The sequence below is a fragment of the Arachis ipaensis genome, chromosome B05 (assembly GCF_000816755.2).
Source record: "Arachis ipaensis cultivar K30076 chromosome B05, Araip1.1, whole genome shotgun sequence".
Lineage (NCBI taxonomy): Eukaryota > Viridiplantae > Streptophyta > Magnoliopsida > Fabales > Fabaceae > Arachis > Arachis ipaensis.
In genome coordinates, this window is record NC_029789.2 from 133,583,213 (window position 1) to 133,603,765 (window position 20,553).

A 20,553-nucleotide genomic window follows, 5' to 3' on the forward strand; every position below is an offset into this window, starting at 1 on the left:
TTGTATCTTTCCCAAGCTTCATAGAGGGACTCACCTTCCTTCTGTCTGAAGGTTTGGACTTCCACTCTAAGCTTGCTCATCTTTTGAGGTGGAAAGAATTTGGCCAAGAAAGCATTGACCAACTTTTTCCAAGAGTTCAGGCTTTCTTTAGGTTGTGAGTCCAACCATATCCTAGCTCTGTCTCTTACAGCAAAGGAGAAAAGCATAAGTCTGTAGACCTTGGGATTAATCCCATTGGTCTTAATAGTATCACAGATTTGCAAGAATTCAGCTAAGAACTGATGAGGATCTTCCAATGGAAGTCCATAAAACTTGCAATTTTGCTGCATTAGAGAAACTAATTGAGGCTTAAGCTCAAAGTTGTTTGCTCCAATTGCAGGAATTGAGATGCTTCTTCCATAGAAGTCAGTTGGTGCAGTAAAGTCACCAAGCATCTTCCTTGCATCTCCATCAATGTTGTTGGGTTCGGCTGCATATCTACTTCTTTTTCGAAAATTTCTGTAAGGTCCTCTCCAAAGTGCTGTGCTTTAGCTTCTCTTAGCTTCCTCTTCAGAGTCCTTTCAGGTTCAGGATCAGCTTCAACAAGAATGTCCTTATCCTTGTTCGTGCTCATATGAAAAAGAAGAGAATAAAGAGAATAGTGGAATCCTCTATGTCACAGTATAGAGATTCTTTTATGTGAGTATAAGAATAGAAGAATAGAACAATGAGGTAGAGAGAGAATAAGAAGAATTCGAACACAGAGAGAGGGAGAGGGTTCGAATTATGAGTAGAAGAGAAGTGTTAGTAAATAAATAAATAATTAGAGAGAGATGGGAGAGAGAAAGTATTCGAATATTAATTAAAAGAAAAGAAAAATATTTTTGTTTTTATTTTAATTATAAGTTAGAATTCGAAATTTAAGAAAAGAAATAAAATAAAATTGAAAACTAAAGAAATTAATTAATTAAAAAGATTTTTGAAAAATTTATTAGTTAGTTTTCAAAATTAATGAGAGAGAAAAGTAGTTAGGTAGTTTTGAAAAAGATAAGAGATAGTAAACTTTTTGAAATTAAAACAAACAAATCAAGTAGTTAGTTAAAAAAGATTTGAAAATAAATTTTGAAAAGATAAGAAGTTAGAAAAAGATTTTGAAATTAAAATTTTACAAAGATATGATTGAAATTTATTTTGAAAAATAATTGAAAAAGAAATTAAAAAGATTTGATTTTTAAAATTAAAGTTGATGACTTGACTAACAAGAAACTAAAAGATATGATTCTAGAATTTAAAGATCGAACCTTTCTTAACAGGAAAGTAACAAACTTGAAATTTTTGAATCAAAACATTAATTGTTAGTAAAGTTTTCGAAAATATGAAGTAAAATTAAGAAAAAGATTTTGAAAACTTATTTTGAAGAATTTTCGAAAAACATGAAAGAAAAATGGAAAAGATTTGATTTTGAAAAAGATTTGAAAAAGATGGAATTTTTAAATTGAAATTTTGACTTGACTAACAAGAAACAACTAAATTTTAAAAAATTTTGACTAAGTCAACCCAAAATTTTGAAATTTATGAGTAAAATAAGGGAAAGAAATTATTTTTGAATTTTTTGAATTAATGGAGAAAGAGAAAAACAACAAAATGACACAAGACATCAGAATTTAAGATCAAAACAACTAATGTATGCAAGAACACTTTGAATGTCAAGATGAACACCAAGAACACTTTGAAGATCATGATGAACATCAAGAACATATTTTTGAAAATTTTTAAGAAAAGAAACACATTCAAGACACCAAACTTAAAAATTTTTAATGTTTAGACACTATGAATTCGAAAATACATATGAAAAATAACAAAAAGCACAAAACAAGAAAATCACAAGATTAAACAAAAAAAATCAACAAGAACAACTTGAAGATCAAGAAAGAACACATGATGAATTTTCGAAGATTTTAAGAAAGTTTAAAAACATGCAATTGACACCAAACTTAAAATTGACACAAGACTCAAACAAAAAATTTTTTGGTTTTTATGATTTTGTTAATTTTTTTTTTGTATTTTTTGAAATTATTTTGGAAAAAGAAAATAAAGAAATTCAAAATTTTTAATAAGAATTTTAGGATTCATGCAATGTTAGTGTAAAGCTTCGGTCCAAAAGAATTAGACATGGCCAAATGGCCAGCCAAGCTTTAGCATAACAATTACAGACATGCCCTTTCTACAAAGGAAAGTGGAAACCTCGGTCCAAAAGATTAGACATGGCTTAACAGCTAGCCAGGCTTCAACATATCTCATGAAACTCTAGAATTCATTCTTAAAAATTTTTATGAATTTTTCGAAAACTATATTTTTTCTCTTTTTTTTTCGAAAATAAAAATAAAAAGCTTAAACATAAAATAAAATTACCCAATCTAAGCAACAAGATGAACCGTCAGTTGTCCAAACTCGAACAATCCCCGGCAACGGCGCCAAAAACATGGTGCACGAAATCGTGATCACACTTTTCACAACTCCGCACAACTAACCAGCAAGTGCACTGGGTCGTCCAAGTAATACCTTACGTGAGTAAGGGTCGATCCCACGGAGATTGTCTGCTTGAAGGAAGCTATGGTTATCCTGTAAATCTTAGTCAGACGGATTCAATTGGTTATGAGTTTTGATAATTGAAAGATAAATAAAACATAAAATAAAATAAGATACTTATGTAATTCATTGGTGGGAATTTCAGATAAGCGTTTGGAGATGCTTTGTTGCTTCTGATCCTCTTCTTTCTTATTGTCTTCATCCAATCATGCGTGCTCCCTTCCATGGCAAGCTGTATGATCCTCTCGGATGAAAAATACCAGGTACGGTTTCTGCACGGCTAATCAATTGTCGGATTTCTCATCTCGGATGAAAAATACCAGGTACAGCTACCGCACGGCTAATCATCTGTCGGTTCTCACTAGCGCCGGAATAGGATCTCTCTATCCTTTTGCACACTGTCACTGCGCCCAACATTCGCAAGTTTGAAGCTCGTCACAGTCATCCCTTCCCAGATCCTACTCGGAATACCACAGACAAGGTTTAGACTTTTCGGATCTCAGGAATGCTGCCAATTGGTTCTAGCCTATACCACAAAGGTTCTAATCCCACGGATTCGGATGCTTTGTTGTCAGGAGAGGCGATGCAAATTGTGGATTAGAGACCCAAGAGATTATACTCCGGCTGTCGTCCAATGACTACGTTGAACATCATGTAGACCGCTTGTGGTTGTCAGACACGCAAATCTTGGCTAAGTGAGTAACGAAGATAGTGGGTGATTGTCACGGGTCACCCCTTCATTCTGACTTAACTGAATTAAGTACGAGAGTATATCTTGGAGAAGAAGTAGGCATGAATTGAAAGAGAAACAATAGTACTTGCATTAATTCATGAAGAACAGTAGAGCTCCGCACCTTAATCTATGAGGTATAGAAACTCCACCGTAGAAAATACATAAGAGAAAAAGGTCTAGGCATGACCGTGTGGCCAGCCTCCCTAAAGTCCAAGGATAGCTACCAACCTACGAATACAATAGTAAAAAGTGCTATTTATACTAAACTAGTTACTAGGGATTACAGAAAATAAGTAACTAAGTGCAGATAGTGCAGAAATCTACTTCCGGGGCCCACTTGGTGTGTGCTTGGGCTGAGCATTGAGCTTTACACGTGCATAGGCCTTTTCTAGAGTTAAACGTCAGCTTGGATGCCAGTTTGGGCGTTTAACTCCAGTTCTGGTGCCAGTTCTGACATTTTACGCCAGAAAAGGGTCTTTGGCTGGCGTTGAATGCCAGTTTGGGCCATCAAATCTCGGGCAAAGTATGGACTATTATATATTGCTGGAAAGTCCAAGATGTCTACTTTCCAACGCAATTGATAGCATACCAATTGGGCTTCTGTAGCTCCAGAAAATCTACTTTGAGTGCAGGAGGGTCAGAATCCAACAGCATCTGCAGTCCTTTCTCAGCCTCTGAATCAGATTTTTGCTCAGGTCCCTCAATTTCAGCCAGAAAATACTTGAAATTACAAAAAAACACACAAACTCATAGTAAAGTCCAGAAATGTGATTTTTGCATAAAAACTAATAAAAATATAATAAAAAGTAACTAAAACATACTAAAAATTACGTAAAAACAATGCCAAAAAGGGTATAAATTATCCGCTCATCACTCTCTCACTAAGCAACCATCCATCACATCATTTGAGTAGGTAACAATCATATCCTTAAGCTTTAATGTCCCACTTGAATATGGTTTGCTTGAAACATATGGTTAACTTAAAACTCTTTGTAGATTGAAGAGTAACAGAGATTTGTGTAGTGGTTGGCAAAATAATACTAGGCTCATTAAAGTTGAACCTTCAAGGCCTAGGTCCTATGGTTGGCGGAATGCTAAATTGAATGGATTTAGGAGGATGTTTGGGTATTCAAATGAGAATTCTGAAGTGAGCTCACCCGGATGGAATCACAAGAGTCAACTTGAAGACGGGTGTGAAAACAAGGTTTAAGATCTCGAATTACAAGATGAGGATCAATTTTGGGAGCTCCTGACTTGTGTGGAACTTCATCAAGGTTTGGTGCACTTGGTTGGAGACTCTGGCAATCAATTGAAGTCCAAGAATTGGTGGAAGTTCAAGGATGAATTCAAGCACAAGCCACCTTGACAAAGAGCTCACCAAAATGTCCAACTTAAGGTCTTTAACCAAAAGTGCTAGGTGGGAGACATCCCACTATGATAATATCTTTTCATTTTCTCTTTTTGTAAAAAGTTGGTTAATAATTTAAATCTCCTTTTTAGATAGGTTTGTTAGATTTTCTTGATGGTTTAGCATGTTTAATAAGGTTTGGTGTTGTTTTGGTATCTTGTTAGGTGTTTAAGAGGCTTAGTTTGGTGTAAGAAGTATGGAAAAGTCTGAAAATAAATAAAGAGCAATATCGCGTACGCAGCCATTTATCATGTACGCGAGACAAAGGGGTAGTGGCAATAGCTCGCATCGCGTGTATCTTCTCGCGTACACAGCCATGTCTCGCGTACGTGACATAACGGGGCAGTGGCAATAGCTCGCATACGCGACCCTTTGAATTTTGACATTATCGCGTGCACCGCATTTCTCGCATATGAAAGTTTAAATAAAAAGAAAAAAAAGCCAATTTGCGCGTACACATGACAGATGTATACGCACGACTTTAATAACATGAAACCTTCTTGTGCGAACCCTAATTCGCACCCCACTCTTCCCTTTCTCATCTCTTTCTCATACCTTCTCTTTATCATTATCCACCATCTCCTTTAGTTAGTTAGCTAGTTAGTTTAATTTCTTGTTTTAGTGGATTAGGTGTTTAGAATAGGTTAGATTAAGTGAAGAGTGTTGGGATTATTAATCTGATTTGCTATTTTTTGCTGCTGAATTATTCTTTCTTGGATTGAGATTGAAATTATAATTGATGCATTTATTGTTAGGTGATGCTTACTTACGTTGATTTTTATTTACATCACCAAGTTGATGCATTGTTCTTGCTTGAATGTTTTTTATACTCTTTTATTGCTTGTGTGTTTACCTTAATCTACAAGTTTTCTTTCAAGTATCTCGAGCACACTAAAATGAGTGAGTTACATATCTCTTTTAAATGATGGTGACATAAAGCTTTTGCTGCTAGTGTGTGAGTTTTAAACCACGCGCAAACTTAGAATTCACACATTTGCTTTCCTTAAAAGTCACAAACTCATCAACTCACTTCATTTTAGTGATTATTACCTCATTCCAACAATTTATACTTTCTTATCTCCGAGTTAACTCATCTTACTATATCCTGTTTTCTATCTTTCAGGATGAGTCATCATAAGTAAAAAAGAAGTCAAATAAGGAAAGCGCTACGACGAAAGCGAAGGGAGAAGCATCTTCCTCAGTCATAACAACTTGAAGATTCACCAGCTGAAGGTGGCAATCCGTTAAATCTACCCCCTAATTGTAGTAAGCGCACGGAGGACCGTGCAAATTTTTAAGTGTGGGGTGGTCATCTAACCGAATCGGCATTTTTTGGGTGAAAAGTTCTAATCCCAAACACTTTTACATTTGATTTTTTCTGTTATTACTATGTCTTTTAGAATTCTTAGTTGCATTTTTTTAGAGCTTTAATTGCATCTTATTAGTTTATTGTATTTCTTTTCATATATACATATATATAATAAGTTTAGTCAAAATAATAAAATTTTTCAAAGAATTTATCTATAAGGCATCCCAATTGATTTGAGTTGAAAACCTTTCATTGAACTTTCTTGAACAATAATTATAGAACATAGTTTAGAGCTAGAACACACAACCTTGTGAGTTTTTTAGCTTTAATGAGTGGTTACCTCATATTAACCACTATTTTTCTTCTTGTGTGTTATTCTCTTTCTATGATTGTAATATTTAATTTGTTTGATTCTTTATATTCGTTATTCTTTGTATAAATACATTTACATGATTGAGGCCTTTAGTTCAAGTTAGCTCACTTACTCATATAGCCTTACCCTTTTATCTACCATTGTTAACCAATTTTGATCTTCTTTAACTCTTTTTGTTCTTAATTTCAGTACATCACTACCCCTAAGTAAAAAATAATAAATGTCCTTCATTTGGATCTTTGATTAGTTTAGGATAGTGAGAGTGTGCATTATCTTAGTGTGGAAAAATTTGAGAACATTAGTAGAGGACAAAAAAGGAATATTTTGTATTTTTGTTGAAATTTTAGAAATTTGGTACATACTCATGCATCCAATATTGAACCATATACATGAATATTTTTGTATATATTATGTTATTGAAAAAAAAAAGAGAAAAAAAGAAGAAAAAAAAGAAATGAGAAAATAATAAAAAGGGGACAAATTTTATTTTAAAAAGAAAAGTTTGAGAAATAAAAATGCATATGTGATATGAATTGAAAGAATGCATGGGTGTGTGAAAAATTAAATAACGGATAGTTAGGTTTACATTATAGTTGAATAGGTTGTTGTAGGTTAGGTGAGAGTTTAAGTTAATCAAAGATTCAAATTCTAATTCACTTGACTATATACATCCTCACCTTTACCCTAATCCCATTACAATCCTTGAAAAGTCCTCATGATATTTGTATGCATGTATTGAATGATTGTTGATTATTAGAAGAAAAATAAGTCTTGGAGAGCAAGATTAGAAGAGAATTGAGTGAATCAACCCTATACACTTGAGCAATTAGAGCGTACACACATCTGGTGAAGGGTTCGATTGTTTAACTCTATGTTCCACATGTGATTATCTCTTATCTTGCAAGTTTGTAAATACTTTTTTATGACTCAATCAATTGTAGATTTGACTTGGTTGTTATTGTTTTCGACCCTCTTTGTTTATATATTTTCTTGAAAATTGATTTATTTTGACCAAATAAAAATATATAGATTTGGTAGATACATATAGTTAGATAGATAAATAGAATAAGAATAGGTTTAGATAGTTTATTTTCAATAAATGTTGATATCCCTTTCTCATGTCTTTCTTGACGTATACATGAGGATATACTTTTGTTTAAGTGTGGGGAGGTTGATAAAATCGTATTTTACTATGAATTTTGGTTAGAAAAGAGTAGAATTTATCAACTTATTTTGCATTTATTTATGAAAAATGCATGTTTTTGTGAATTTCTCCTAATTGTGCTTGATTATAAAAAATATATTTTTTATGCCTTTAAATTGTCAAATTTAATCCATATTTATTCTATTCAATGCCTTGATGTATTTCTTTAAGTGATTTAAGTTTTAGAAGGCAAGGATAGCTCGAAAGGATGAAGAAAAAGCATGCAAAAGTGGAGAATTCATGAAGAAGTGAAAGATTTGTAAAGTTGTCAATCTTGACCTCTTTGTACTAAAGTGATTATATCTTTAGCTATAGAGTTCCGAATGAGGCAGTTTTAATGTAATTAAAAAGCTAACATCCAAGGTTTCAAAATAATATGCATATGTCTATAGTGGACGTTGAGTTAAGCCGTCCACGTACGCAGCCAAATCTCGCATATGTGGGACACAAAAAACGTGTTTCATTAAAGAAGCACGTGACTCGCGATTTGGAGTACATTTTGGGCCCAATCCAACTCATTTGTGATGCTATTGAACCAAGGATTGAACGGGGAATGAAAAAAGTAGAGTTAGTTTTGTTTTACATGATGTTTTACGCCAATTCTAGAGAGAGAAGCTCCAACTTCTCTCTAAAATTTGGAGTTCTTAGCTTAGTTTTCTCTTTAATTTTAGATTTTGATCTTGTTCTAGTGTAGTTTTCTTTATATTTTCTTATTCTAGCATCTTAATTTTACTACTCTTGTTAATTTCTCATTTTTGTCACTTTTAGTTTATGAATTCTCTTGTTAATTTTAATTTTCTTTAATACAATTTGATGTTTTATATTTTTTTATATGCTTAATTGAGTTGTTGTTATTAATTTCTTGCATTTGGCAGCTATATATTTTACTAATTCTTGTAATTTTTGATACTTTATGTTTATGCACTCTAGGTATTTGATAAAATGCTTGCCCTTAGTTATGGAGTAGATTTTTACATTCTTGACTTGGGTTGGTAACTTGGATAACCTTGAGTTACTAATGTCCAAGTTGATTGATAATTTGGAGATTTTAATTAATCTTGTTTCTATTGACGCTAATCTTTTGCTAATTTAATTAGTAAGTTGATTAGGACTTATAGATTAGGATTAATTAAGCCTATTTGACTTTCCTCCGATGTTGGGGATGAAGAAGTGGGATTGCTCTTTGTAATTATCATGTTATGGTTAGTAACAAGGATAGTGATCCTTAACCATCTACCCTTGCTAAACTCTTTCTTCATTAATTTCCTTAATTGTCTTAGTTTAATTATTTTGATATTTAGTTATTACTTGCTTCTCTAATTTCTTGTCATTTAAATTCTTGTTAATTGCAATCCAAACCCCTAATTTTTTCCATAACCAATAATTGAGCACTCGATTGCAATTCCTAGAGAGAACGACCTGGGATTTAAAACTCCCGGTTTTTATTGATTTAAATTGTGACAATCATTTAAATTTTGATTATTAGGGTCATTTTTTGGTTTAGAATTATACTACTGACGAAGCAATTCTTTTTGTAAAAAATCTAAACCGACATTTGCCTCTCATCAGGCCCTTTCTTTTACCGACTTATAAGTGGTTTTCCGAGTTGTGGCCATGATCTGTGTATATAACTTCTTTACCCTAACTTGGACCTCGTCGCTTCATCTCGCTGACCATCCAGGTCGGGCAATGATTTTCGCATTTTTTCGAGTTTAAGTTAGGGCGTATCGTAATAGATAATAGAATAGAAATGAATTATCATTACTTGAAAATGATTTACAAGTGTTTTTGCTACTAAGATTTTTAAACAACTCTCAACCCTCGTTATGATGCCTCATTAAAATTCCCTTTAAGAAAATCCTTTTCGGTACAAAACCATGAAGTCGGAAAAAAAATACGTCAGAAAACAAGGATCGCTTTCTAGCTGTAATATCTCTTCATGTTGCATGTATGCCACAACCTACGGAGCAAGTTCCCTTGCAGGCCGGACACTTTGTAGTAACCTTTTTCCAAAATTTCTATGATCTTAAAAGGTCCTTTCGAATTTGCAGCTAGTTTTCTTTCACCCGACTTCTGAACCCTGATGTCGTTCCTTATCAAGACGAGGTCGTTTGTGGCGAAATTTTTTCTGATGGCCTTTTTGTTGTACCTTGTGGACATCCTCTATTTTAACGCTGCCTCTCTTATCCGTGCTTATTTTCGGACTTTCAGAAGGAAGTCGAGCTATTTTTTTGAACTTGGATGTTTTTCTCTTCATTGTAAAACCTTACTCGGGAGCTTTCTTCATTAACCTCAACAGGGATCATAACTTCTATGCCATAAGCAAGTTAGAATGGAGATTCTCTTATTGTAGAATGGGGAGTTGTCCGATATGTCTGTAACACCCTACCACACAGAACTTTACACTTAAACCATAAAATAGAGATGGTGTTATAACATCCCAAAATTTTAAAAATTTCATTGAGTTATTCATGATTTATTATTTTATTTAAAAAAATATTTTTTTTAAATAATTAAATTAAATTTTATGATACTTTGAATTTAAAATTTATTAGAATTTTTAAATAATTTTTATTATAATAAAATATTTCAATTATTACCTTCTTTTTGGCGAAGGCATTAAGGAAATTAAAGAAAAGAAAGGAAGGTGGCTTATATACGAATAAGCTTGACACCTAACCTTATTTCATGCATATAATTATAGTTTCCATTCAATATGACCGAACCAAAAACAAATAAAAAGAAAGAGAGAAACACCGTGAGAGAGAGGAGAACGGAAACCATGGAACCATTGAGCTTTCAGTTTCGATTTTTTGAGATTTGTAACTCTAATAAAAAATCTAAACTGATAAAAGTGTTCGTATTTTTTTTCTCTATATATTAGCGTTATTTTTGTTCAGTAAAAATTGACGGTGACGTAGTTTCCCTTCTCCTTAAGTTCGACAAATTGAAATTCTAAGAGGCATAGACGATTTCTGATGTTTTTTTCAACAGTTCGATAAAAAAGCTTTTACGGAGTTTCTGTGATTTTGATTTCGTATGGAGGTAGGGTTTGGTAACTTTATAATAATTAAATATGAATTTGATAAGTGAATGTTGATTCCGTTGACTATTGAATGAGTTTATGTTGAATTATTATTGTTGCTTGTGATTTGTTGGTTTGGCTATGAGGAACAGCTCAGCTGTTGTTGTTTTAATGGTTTTGAGACTGTTGTGATGTGGTATTTTTAGAAAATTGATGAGATTTGGTGGTTGAAAGATTAAATTAAAAGTTGAGAAAAATCAAATTGAAAGACTCGAAAACGGATTAAAATACAAGTAATATTTTGAAAGGAAAGGGTTAAGAGTTTCGGTTTTGGTATAAAAGAAAGATTATAGTAATGACATTTTATTTTTGAAGGGTAATATTGTATTTGTATATAAAAATTAAGGTACAATTTGTAATTATATAAGATTTTGGGTATTTTGGGTAATAAATAAAGTACGAGGGTAAAAATAGGTATTTTATAAAAGTTCAGGGTTATTTTCATAAATATGAAAATAAGTGAGGGTTTCAAATATAATTTTATAAAATATTAAGGTTAAAAATAGAATATTAAAAAGTTCATGATTTAAAAAGTAATTAATAAAAGTTTAAAAATAAGGTTTTATAAACTAAGTTTTAAGAAAAGATATATATTTATATATATATTATTTATTTACCATTTAAATTATTCTATTTATATTATTGTTAATATTTTATTACGAATATTAATTAGTAGAGATATTATTAATAATATTATAAGTCAAAGAAGAGCAAACAGAGTGATCTTAAAATCTTTAGAGGACGCAAATTTAATTAAAGTACTTTATAATTCTTTTTCATAAGACATTTAGGAAAAGGCGAGGTAAGAATGCGAAGTTGAGTTATGATAAAGAATTAAAAGATTAAAGAAAAGAAGAAGAAAGAATAGAAGATTATGTTTACGAGTTAAGTTGTTAGATTCTATTTTCCCCTCTCGTTTATGATTTTGGTTTTTAGAGGGATAAGACTTGTATTTGAGGATCTTTTGCTATATATATATATATATATTTGTGATTAAGTGGTTTAAAATAAAGAATATTCATTTTTTTAATTAAAATTTTGGTTCATATTCGCAAATGCTCGATATTAAATAAAGATAGTATAAAATAAAAAGGGTTGGAGGTAAATAATGCCTGAACTTTTAGTATGATCATGAGGTGCTAAAAGTTAGGGTGTTACAGGTGTGGTATTATGACCTCTAAACTAGAATATGCATAATATAATAATTAAAAGAATATAATATTCGATGAGTCTTGAAGGTTGGTTAAAGCAAAAACCGCAGAAGAAAATTGTATCATACTCAAAAACGTAAACCGATAAACTGATAAGGATGGAACATGAAATATATAAAGGATGGAGTACCAAAATATAGAATAGCAAGCTCCGGGCTCAACTTGCGGAGTCAATGTCGGCCGGAGTATAAGTACATATACTTATATACATATACCCAAAATTAACCCAAAACACAATTGACACTTATTTTCACCAAAAATATCCTATAAGAGGTACAATATCCAAAATACATAAAAGGAGAGTCTAAGTACATATATATAAAATGGCCTAATACAAGATATAGAATCATACTGATATTTCATCATTCTCAATTAACCAACATCATTATCTATCAATTATCATTATCATTATCATCATTAATTGTCTCATTCGTCATTCTCAATATTGCATTATTCTCAAAATTGCCTCATTCATTAACTTCATCATCTCATCAAATCAAGTATCCCATTCTTCAACCACAATTCATCTATTCAAAAGCTTTCTTTACTTCCAAATTGACTACTTCTCTAGGCTTAACCCCTCCCTAAGATTAAAATTAGATTTTAAGGTCTTAAAGAATAAAAATATATATTTAGAGGTTTAAAATCATATTTAAAACACAGAAGCTCAAAGTTACGAAAAAACAGGGTCTTACGTATGCATGCCATGTTGCAGATACGCGGGAGTGCATTTTTGCCTTGCTCACATACGCGTGTATACTCCCGCGTATGCGGGGCATCAAAATAGACTAGAATGCCTGCGTCGCATGCGAGTGTCCGCGTATGCAACCCCCTTAAATTCTCATTCTTGCATACGCATGCATCCTCTCGTATACGCAGGACATCAAAATAGAATGAAATGCCCGCGTCGCATGTGTGCTCGCGTATGCGAATTCTGCAGAATGGCTAAATATTGTTAAGTGCTGCAGAATTTTATTTTACACACCAAACTTTCGACGCGCATAACTTTTTCATAAAAATCGATTTTCATCTATTCTTTGAACGACGTAAACTTTACAAACCCAGTTTTCATTTAAGAGAAGTTTGGAAAAGTTTGGGAGTCCGGAAGCCGAGTTATGGCTCGCCGAAATTCGATCAAAAATTAATTTTTCTCAACAAATCTCAAACCTCTATTTTTACCAATTTCTTTTACCAAAATCAAACTTTTACCACTCAAAATAACTCCAACCATATCCAACACAGCCAATATCCTATCATAACCATTCATACCTCAATTGAATCATCTTTATCTAAAAATTCTCAATTATACAAACAAAATTCTCAATTTATCAATATTCATATACCCTTATTCATTATTTTCATTCATCACCATCAAAGTCATCATTCATCAATCTATTTCACCAACCATAATCACATTCACATCATGATTCATCAATCTAATTAAACATCATCAATTCTACATACATTGTCAACTAAATTACTAAACATGCTCCAAACTCATGATTCAACTTATCCTAGGGCGTCTAGCCTAAGTTTTCACAAGAAATTATATATTACATACGAGAAACCAAAATCATACCTTGGCCGATTTCTCTTTACGCCAAAGGTAACCCAAATTAGCAAAATCACAAGCCTCTACCACCAAATTTCAACACCCAATGCTCCACCAAGTTTCTAATATCCTCAATTGTGTTCCAAATTCACACATACACAACCTAATACATATTACTACATTCATATACATAAGATTAATGCTTAACCGTAATTAATCAATGAATTCACAAGGGTTTGAGGATTCTTACCTTACCATGCCTCAATTCAACAAAAATCCGCTAATTCCTCAAGCTAATTGGACCCTAGAACATCAAAGAATAAAAAATTTCAACACCCACAACATATGATTTTTGAAATTGGGGAAGAGAGAACCGAAATTGAAAATGTGACATCCTTACCAAATTGATTACTGAGCTTTGTAGAGCTCGACGTGGTGGTCGCGTGGACGTAAACAGTGCGACGATCGGAGCTCTGGATTGAGAGATATGTGGATTTGAATGGAGGGTTAGGGTTTGGGAATTTTCTTTTTCTCTTCCCTCATGTTTCTAGCGTGAAGTTCATAATGTGGGGGTGAAAGTGGCTGAAGCCATTCATTAATATGATGTTGGGTTGGGCCTTGGGCCCGGTTTGGACCCGATTCAATCGGTTCGATCCATTCGACCCAAACAAAATCTTTAAAATTAGTTCAAAATTCGTATTTTAATTATTTCTTCCATTGTAAACTATAAAATTTAATTTTCTAATTTCTTTAAATAATAGTTAATTTATTGGTCATTTATTTATTTATTTTGCGGGTTTTAGAATGCCCATAGAACTTGTGCGAGTTCTTCATCCGATGCTCATTTTGCCTCTTGTAATCTTTTCTTGAGTCATATTAGTATGACTTTGTTTGCAGCCTCTTCTTGTCTATTGGCTTGAGGATATTCTACCGAGGTGAATTGGTATTTGATTTTGAGGCTTGCGACCAGGCTTTTAAAAGTCGAGTCACTGAACTAAGTGCCATTGTCCGTAGTGATGGAATATGGCTCCAAATTGGGTGACGATGTTCTTGTAGAGGAACTTTCGACTTTTTTGAGCTGTGATGGTCGCTAGTGGTTCTGCCTCAATCTACTTAGTTAAATAGTCAATTCTCACTATAAGATATTTTACCTGCATGGGTGCTTGAGGGAAGGGTTCAAGTAAGTCTAGCCCCTCATCTTGCAAAAGGCCATGTGGAGGTGACACTGATAAGTTCTTCTGGTGGGGCCACGTGAAAATTGGCATGCATTTGGCAGGGTGGACATTTTTTGACAAAGTCTGCCGCTTCCTTTTGCATACTCGACCAAAAGAAACCAGCTCGTGTTACCTTTTTTGCTAATGATTGGGCTCCCAAGTGGTTTTCGCAAATACCACTATGGACTTCTTCTAAGACTTCTTCCATCTTGGAGGTCGGGACGTACTTTAGTAAATGTGTAGATACCCCTCTCCTGTAGAGAATGTTATGGACCAATGTGTAGCTCTGTGCTTCCCTTATGAGCCTCCTTACTTCCCTTTCTTCTTTGGGGGATGATATCGAATTTAAGATATTCGATAATAGGAGTCATCCATCCTAGATTTAAATTGGAAACTGCTAAGGCTCCCGACTTGTCAAGTTCCTTTTCCACTAATGGTGTATGAAGAGTTTCCTAGATCAGACTCTTGTTATTGCCTCTTGGTTTGGTGCTAGCTAATTTGGAGAGGGCATCAGCTCGGAAATTGAGTTCACGAGCTATATGTCGGACTTCTATTTCTTGAAACTGTCCGAGTTGTTCTAGTGTTTTCTCCAGGTATCTTTTCATATTTGGATCCTTTGCTTGGTAATTTCCATTAATTTGAGAGGTCACCACTTATGAGTCACTAAACACTATAACCCTTGATGCCCCGACTTCATTGGCGAGCTTTAAGCCAGCAATCATGGTCTCATATTCGACTTGGTTATTGGAGGCTGGGAATTCAAACTTCAGAGAGAGCTCTATACGAGTTCCTTCTTCATTCTCCAAAATAATTCCTACTTCACTACCTATTTTATTAGAAGATCCGTCTATATATAAGTTCCAATTCTTTAAACTTCCTTGATTTTCCTCGTGTATTCGGCCAGGAAGTCAGCCAAATACTAAGACTTAATGGCTGTTCGAGTTTCATACTTTAGGTCGAACTGGGATAGTTCTGCTGGCCATTGCAACATCCGTCCTGCAATATCTGACTTGCTCGCAGGAAATAATGTTAGTTCAGACCTTAAAGATGTGGGCCTGAAAATAAGATCGAAGTCTTCTAGAGGCAAGGATGATGGCATAAGCGAACTTCTCTATTTTTGATAATTCAGTTTTGCCCCCTGTAGGACTTTGCTAGTGAACTAGACTGGCTGTTGTCCATCCTGATCTTCTCGAATGAGGGCAGAGGCTATGGCCTTACTTGCAACTGGCATATATAGTATGAGCTCTTCTCCTTCTTCAGGTCAAGTAAGGATTGGTGTTTGACTCAGGAAGCTCTTGAAGTTCTGAAAGGCCTGTTTGCATTTTGGAGTCCATTCGAATTAACATCCTTTCTTAAGTATTGAAAACAGAGGCAAAGACTTCAAGGATGATCCTGCTAAGAACCTGTATAATGTTGCTAGCCTTCTGTTTAGTTTGACTTCTTTAAGGCAAGTCGGGCTTTTCATTTTGATTATTGCTTGGAATTTGTCCAGGTTGGCCTCAATTCCTCTTTGGGTAAGTATGAATCCCAAAAATTTTTTGCTTCTACCGCGAAGGTGCATTTTGTGGGATTTAGCCTCATACTGTGCTGCTTTATTGTGTTAAACACCTCAGTGAGGTCAGACAGTAGACGAGTTTCTTCTTTAGTTTTTTTACGAGCATATCGTTTATGTAGACTTCCATTGACTTTCTGAGATGGGATGAGAACACTTTGTTCATTACTCTTTGATAAGTGGCTCTAACATTTTTTAATCCAAATAACATTACCACATAGCAACAGTTAGCCTTTGGAGTGATGAAAGAGGCTTTTTCTTGATCCGGCTTATACATTGAAAATTGGTTGTATCCCGAGTAGGCGTCCATAAAGGACAAATACCCGTATCCTGAAGCTGAATCCACCAAGGCATCAATGCTACGAAGAAGGTATGGATATACTGGGCAAGCTTTATTGATATTAGTGTAATCAACACACATTTTCCATTTCCCATTCTGTTTCTTTACCAGCACAACGTTAGCTAGCTATAAAAGGGTACTTTACCTCTCGTATGAACCTGGCTTCCAACATGGCTTGGATATGTTCTTCAACGACTTGCGCTATTTCAAGGCCTAGCTTTCATCGTTTTTGTTGTATAGGTCGTGAACCTGGATAGACAACAAGCTTATGACTCATGAGGTCAGGATGTATTCCTGGCATATCAGAGGGCTTCCAAGAGAAGAGGTCGGCATTTTCCTAGAAGAGCTTTATAAGGTCGGCCTTTAACTCATCATTGTTTATGTTAGCTCCTACGTTTGTGGTTTTCTTGGCTTGTTCTCCAATTTATACCGTTTTGACTTCTCCATCAGGCTGTGGTCTTAGTTCTCTCTTGTTCGGACTTCTTTGAGCTTGATAGTGTTGAGAATTTCATGCAAAGGTGATGAGTAAAAACGACCACAGCAAATCGATTTAATATTGTCCGACCTATCAGAGCGTTGTATGCGGATGTTACATCTACTACAATGTAGTCTACACTCAGAGTTCGAGACTTCATTCCTTTGCCAAAGGTGGTGTGCAATCTAGAGGTTGCATGGTTGTGTCTCCCAATCCGAAGAGGATATCGGATATGCCCTTAACTGCTTTTCTTCAAATCCTAACTTGTTGAAGGCAGGTTTAAACAAAATGTCGGCGAGCTTTCTTAGTCTACCAAAGTCCTGTGAAGGTTTACATTGGCAAGTATCATTGTGATTACCACGGGGCCATCATGTCTCAGTGTTATCCCTTAGGCATCTTCTTTTGTGAAGGAGATTATAGGTAGGTTGGGGGCTTCATTATCTTCTCCGACTTGGTAGACCTCTTTTAAGTGTCTTTTTCGAGAAGACTTGGTTAGCCCTCTTCTGCAACCCTCTAGCTATCATGTGGATATGTCGCTCAGAAGTTTGGGTTGGTCGATCTCGCCAGCTTCCATCTTCCTCTTATATTTTCCTTTTGCCCCGGTCGTTCAATCTTTCTCTCAGGTATCTTTCCAACCGATCTTCTCTGGCCAGTTTTTCTATTACATTTTTCAAGTCATATCAATCATTGGTGGAGTGCCCAAATATCTTATGTTACTCGTAGTATTCCGCCTGATTTCCCCATTTTTTGTTTTTGATGGAACGTAGGGGTAGAACCTTCTTAGTGTGGCAGATCTTCCTATAGATATCGACAAGAAAAACTCGCAGGGGAGTGTAATTATGATACCTTTGAGGCTTGTCTTCCTTTTCCTTATCCCGAGCTTGATAAGGATGGTTTTGTTTGGGAGTGGACTCTCAAAGTCGGGCGTTTTCTTCCATGTTGATGTATTTTTCTGCTCGCTCTTGCACCTCATTCAGGGAAGTCGGGTACCTTTTTTATATGGATTGGGAGAAAGGTCATTCTTTGAGGCCATTGACCAGTCCCATTATTACTACTTCTATAGGCAAATTCTGAATTTGCAAGCAGGTTTTGTTGAATCTTTCCATATAAGCTCGGAGGGTTTCTCCGACCTCTTGTTGAACTCCAAGGAGGATGGGGGCATGTTTTACCTTATCCTTCTGAATGGAGAAGCGAGTGAGAAACTTTTTCACGAGGTTCACGGAACAAGTTAGACCTAGGACGTAGACTATCAAACCATTTCGCTGCTTTAGTTAGCGTTGTTGGGAAAGCTTTGCAACAGGTAGTATCTAATGCGTCGGCCAAGTACATCCGACTTTTGAAATCACTTAAATGATGTCTTGAGTCGGTTGTTCCATCGTAGAGATTCTTGTCGGGGCTTTTCTTCTAATTCTCTTCATTGTCGTACCTCTCTCCTCTGATCTCTTTCGACTTTCTTTTGTCGTTCTAACTCCCGTTCGAGTTGTTCAAGTTGCCCTTGGTGGCCATGCACTAGACCCATGAGTTCTGTCGAATGTGGATGCTTTTCATTTTCTGGTGAGTGTACCTTTGAGTTTATCCTTCTAGATTGGGGGTTTTCCGATGTTCCCTCATTAGAACCACCTGTCCTGTTTTGTCGAGGGGGAATCATTATTTCTCGGTCATCGTTGTGAGGCTCTGGTTTTGATTCCAAAGCCGTGCGTCCGTTTTCGAACTAATTGTCCGCCATGGTTGGGTGTAGACTTCCAGGTCCCCGGCAACGGTGTCAATATTCTGAGAGTTACCTGAAATTGGGTTGCTTTGGGCCTGAACGTGAGGTCCATGCTTCTTTTAGGGCAACGTCTGAGTTCCTCGTGAGGAGGTGGGGGTGGTACTTGTAAGGGACTCCGATACTTAAGTTAGTAAGGGTTTGAGCAGGTTTTTTAGTAGATTGGATTCTAAATATACTTGAGAGAATTTGGGTATTTATAATTGTATAGTTGATAACCACCACCTTTGATGGTATATAACTGTTTCTTTTATTAGGGGTTGTTGAGATCTCTCTTCTAGAAGTAGGTGAGAGATAGTAGGAATCAGTTATGACTTGGATAAGTAGAGCCATTTTTATATTTGTCACGTCCGACCTCTATCAGGTCGGGTATGTGTGGTTCATAGTATGTAAATACATTTGAGCTTTATTCATTTTGGGCCTGGCTATATTTTGGGATAGGGTATGAACAGGCGCCAATGTATTTAATTACAGAAGGGATGTGTTCGAATCGGATCTCACATTTCTTGGCTCCAATGGCCTCTCCTCCGTGGGCCTTTTATTGATGGGCTGCTTTGGGGGCCGCAGCCCGAATGGTTGAGAGTCATGATCGAGAATAAAAATCTTATGTTTAACTTATTGAAATTTGTTCATAGTAGCAAATAAAAAAAGAGCGAACGTTAAGAGCAATAGTTGTGAAATTAAAATTTAACCGTTGGAAGGCCAGGCATGCAAAAGTTAAAGCAAAATAATTATGTGGGTTAAGTACGGTTTTAATCCCTAAGGTATAGGCTAAAAAAAATTTTCGTCCCCAACTTTTTTTTACATACAAAATCGTCCCTAAAGTTTAACTTGGTTTTAAAATCGTCCCTACCTGAGGGACCAAAATCGTATAGAGGTGGCGGCGGAAGCGGAGACAGAGGTGGATCGTAGATAGCTTCTTCTTCTTCTTCTCTTCCCCTTTTTCTTCTTCTCTGCCCCTTCACAAGAGCAGAAATACTCTCTCTCTTATTTTTTTATTTTATAATTTTTTTTGTTATAGGTAATTTAGTCCAAAATTTTAATATTTAAGTAAAAGGATAATTTTAAAACTTGGTTTTGAGCCTGAGGGATGATTTGTATGCAAAAAGAGGTAGGGGACGAAAAAAATTTTCTGTCTATACCTTAGAGACCAAAATCGTATTTAACCCTAATTATGCTAAAAGGCAAATAGTTAGCCATATTTTGGGTCTTAGACAAGTCAAAGTGTTGAACCTGTTTGAAAGTTGAAACCAATGATGTATGGATACTGACACAAATACGAGACACGACATAATACAGGATACATAGATATACAAATTTTATATTCTTATAAGACATGAAACAAGACATATATATAAAATATAAAGTATTTCTTAGATAAATTATAATAATATTTTAATATTTTATTGATATAAAAATATAAATTAATTTTTAATTTTTTGTAATGTCATTTTAATTATATAAAATATCTTTTCATTTTAATAAATAATAATATATACTATTTTTAAACTTATTTCAAGAATATATGTTAAGGATAAGGCTGAACATACTAACACGTGATAATATTTAAGTGTATCAGCGTATCTAAACATGTCCAAAAATAAATGAATTTTTATTAAAATACGATTGGACATAAAAGACACGCATCGAAGAAGTATCATGAATAAGGCATATCGGATCGGATCGAATATGACCAAAATTTCGATTATTCGATCCGATCCGCACTAAAATCATCGCATCGAATCCAATATTCACAATTTTTAA

General features: G+C 34.7%; 1 long non-coding RNA gene across 1 annotated transcript in view; it reads left to right on the forward strand.

Moving 5' to 3' along the window:
- Positions 10,963–20,553, forward strand: part of LOC110262563 — a 13,690-nt gene continuing 4,099 nt past the window's right edge. Inside the window, exons 1-2 of the long non-coding RNA XR_002347348.1 lie at positions 10,963–10,972; positions 15,499–15,502. This is a non-coding gene — a long non-coding RNA (uncharacterized LOC110262563). The remainder of the gene's footprint in view (positions 10,973–15,498; positions 15,503–20,553) is intronic.